The sequence below is a fragment of the Primulina eburnea genome, chromosome 12 (assembly GCF_022965805.1).
Source record: "Primulina eburnea isolate SZY01 chromosome 12, ASM2296580v1, whole genome shotgun sequence".
Lineage (NCBI taxonomy): Eukaryota > Viridiplantae > Streptophyta > Magnoliopsida > Lamiales > Gesneriaceae > Primulina > Primulina eburnea.
The window spans coordinates 37,575,441-37,578,733 of NC_133112.1; the positions used below are offsets into that span (position 1 = coordinate 37,575,441).

At 31.5% G+C, this 3,293-nt stretch overlaps 1 long non-coding RNA gene across 1 annotated transcript; it reads left to right on the plus strand.

Annotated features, from left to right (window-relative positions):
* Nucleotides 1-1,924: 1,924 nt before the first annotated feature.
* LOC140807818 (uncharacterized) lies at nt 1,925-2,540 on the plus strand. The gene is made up of 2 exons (XR_012112770.1): nt 1,925-2,149; nt 2,466-2,540. It is a non-coding gene; the product is annotated as an uncharacterized lncRNA (long non-coding RNA).
* The last annotated feature ends 753 nt before the right edge of the window (nt 2,541-3,293 follow it).

Sequence of the window (3,293 nt, forward strand, 5' to 3'; positions counted from 1 at the left end):
AATAGCATGCCGTGCATCGCACGGGTTAAATACTAGTATATATAAAAGCTGAGTTGTGCTTAACATAGCAAGTTCCCGCCAAAATGACAATGCTAAAAAAAGAAAGATATAGATATAATAAATCTCGAAATAGGTGTAATGTAATAAATGATAACTTCAATTATTATTTGCATTGATTATATCAATTATTTTCTAATTCAAATTTGAATTTTATTATTTTTATATCAATTTAAATGTAACTTATTATTTTCATTACCAAGAGGCTACAATTTTTTTCCATATATTTTATTTTTTTGATATAGATGTATTATTTATATTTTTTTATTTTATGTGGTTCACACATATATGAAATAATCAAGCGTCCGATCATGAAAAAGAGTGAAAAATATTCTCAAATAATGTCATATATATATAAACATAGTTTTTGTTCTATTTAAAAAGTTTCCGCCAACACTAATATGCTATAAAAGAAAAATGATAATTATTAATATATGAATATTTGAAACAAATAAGAAATAAATATGTATTGAAATGTGATTTTTTTAAATTTATTTTTTAAAATTTAAATTTAAATTTGATGTTTTTTGAAAAGATAAACTACATTTAAGTATTTGCATTGATTATATCATTCTATTTTATTTCAATTATGTTTTTAAGTTGTGTGTTATTTTTATAGAGTTAATTTTTACTACTTTATATCATATTAAATAAAATATCAAATTTTAATATAATATTAAGTTTTCAACTATTTTAAAAATTGTCATAATTTTTGGTATATTAACTACCTGTGAAATGTTATTATTATTATATATCTTAATAGAATTTTATTATATGTATCTTAATAAAAATTTAATTTAAATATTTTTAATATTTTCAAAAATTAAATAAATTTATTCATCTAAATAAGTGACATAAAAATTTAATTTTCAAAAAATTATTTATTTATTATTTAAAATTTTGATAAACAAATAATATATGATTTTTTAAATATTTTTATTTTTTATTTATTAATAACAGTTTCACTTAAACAAAATAAATAAGTCAATTTAATGACAGAATATTGTTTTCATCATTTGAGTGTTATCTCAAATGACATAAATATTTTGATATGATAACTTTTTATAATAATATTTAAAATTTAAATATATTCATTATATTATATTAAGTATTTTAAATAATTATTAAAACATTAATACTTACTAATTTTAATCATTAATTATATAAATCAACACTCCGTGCATCGCACGGGTGAAATGCTAGTGATTTTATAATGCAGCAAGACGAGGTTTTTTTTTTTTTTTTAAAAAAAAAAAATAGCGGGTTTGGTAGTTTTTATAATATGTGTATAACTATTTTGGTATACTCAATAAATATATGATCATCTTTAACACTTATTATGTTATTTAGAATTCTCATCTGAGATCTAAACCACTACCAACACTGAGAAAAACCACTACCAACACTGAGAAAAACATTCTCCATGATCTGTCATGAAGAAAGTCGAAGAAAGGTGATGATGGGATGTCCCTCAAACACTTCAGGGGGCTCAGCCTCAGACATGTCAGCTCTATCCTCAACCTCAGACATACAGGCTAATGCTGCAAAAGCATCCAGCGATAGCAAGACCAGAAAAACCTCGCCCTTATTGTGACCACTGCTGAAAGCCATGACATACTTGAGATACCTGCTGGAAGATCCATGGCAAACCACTACCAACACTGAGAAAAACATTCTCCATGATCCGTCATGAAGAAAGTCGAAGAAAGGTGATGATGGAATGTCCCTCAAACACTTCAGGGGGCTCAGCCTCAGACATGTCAACTCTATCCTCAACCTCAGACATACAGGCTAATGCTGCAAAAGCATACAGCGATAGCAAGACCAGAAAAACCTCGCCCTTATTGTGACCACTGCTGAAAGCCATGACATACTTGAGATACATGCTGGAAGATCCATGGCAAACCACTAGATTAGAAGCCACGAAACCAAACTGATCAGACTTCACAAGGGAATGCGGTGACCTCAAGCATGTTAAATCAAGAATAGCTAGAGGTAATCCAGAACCTCGTCAACAAGGCTATCTCCATCAAGGCTGGTGTACCGAGCTCAGTACCTCCCAATCCTAACTCCGGGAATGTTGCACAACGAGGTAATCAATCTCTGTCCCTACATGCTACAGCTGAACACTCGTCGTGGATAATCAATTCAGGAGCATCGGATCATATGACGGGTAATAAAGCATTGTTCAACACCTACACTCCATGCAATAGAAATATGTTAGTGACCATTGCGGATGGATCACAATCGAGTGTTGTAGGCATGAGAACAGTGCCCATATCCAACTCCTTTGAGCTCAAATCTGTTTTACGCATACACAACTTAAGTGCAATTTGCTGTCAGTTGGAAAGCTTAATCGTGATTCTAATTTCCTAAAAACCTTCATTTTTCGCTCATGTTCTTTTCAGGATCAGGACTCGGGGATGATGATTGGATGTGCTGAGCTACGTGGTGGCCTATATCTACTCAAAAGTAATCAAAAATCACTTGTTCTGTGCATTACCGCCAGCCCAACTATGTCGTGCTTTGCTAGTTCTTTTCACTTTTCAGTTAATAAAGATAGCGAGATTATGTTTTATCATTATCGTCTAGAACACCCTAACTTTATGTATCTTGAGCACTTATATCCATCATTGTTCATTAATAAAAAGGCAAAACATTTTTCATGTGAGATATGTCATTTTCAAAGCATACACGAGGTTCATATTATCCTAGACCATACACCCCATCCCATCTTTTTTCTATGATCCATTGTGATGTATGTGGACCATCCTAGGTCTCTAATCTCAATAGAACCTGGTGGTTCCTACTGTTCGTCGATGATCATACTTGTCTTAGTTGGGTCTACCTTATGAAAGACAAGTCTGAATCCTGTCAATTGTTCAAAAACTTCAATGTTATCATACAAACCCAATTCCAGGCAAATATCATCTTTCATACAGATAATGCTGGTGAATTCTTTAATGATCAACTAGGCTGTTATTTTAAAACACACGACATAGTCCACACTAGTTCATGTACCCAAAACCCCCCTGCAAAATGGTATTGCAGAACGGAAAAACAAACACCCACTCGAAGTTGCACGCTCACTCATGTTTACCACCAACGTTCCCAAACACTTCTGGGGTGATACTGTTTTAACTGTCACTTTTCTTATAAATCGCATGCCATCACGAGCCTTAAAATTTTAGTCTCCGTGTCAAACCTTTCTCAAAACATACCCTTCAACTAGACTA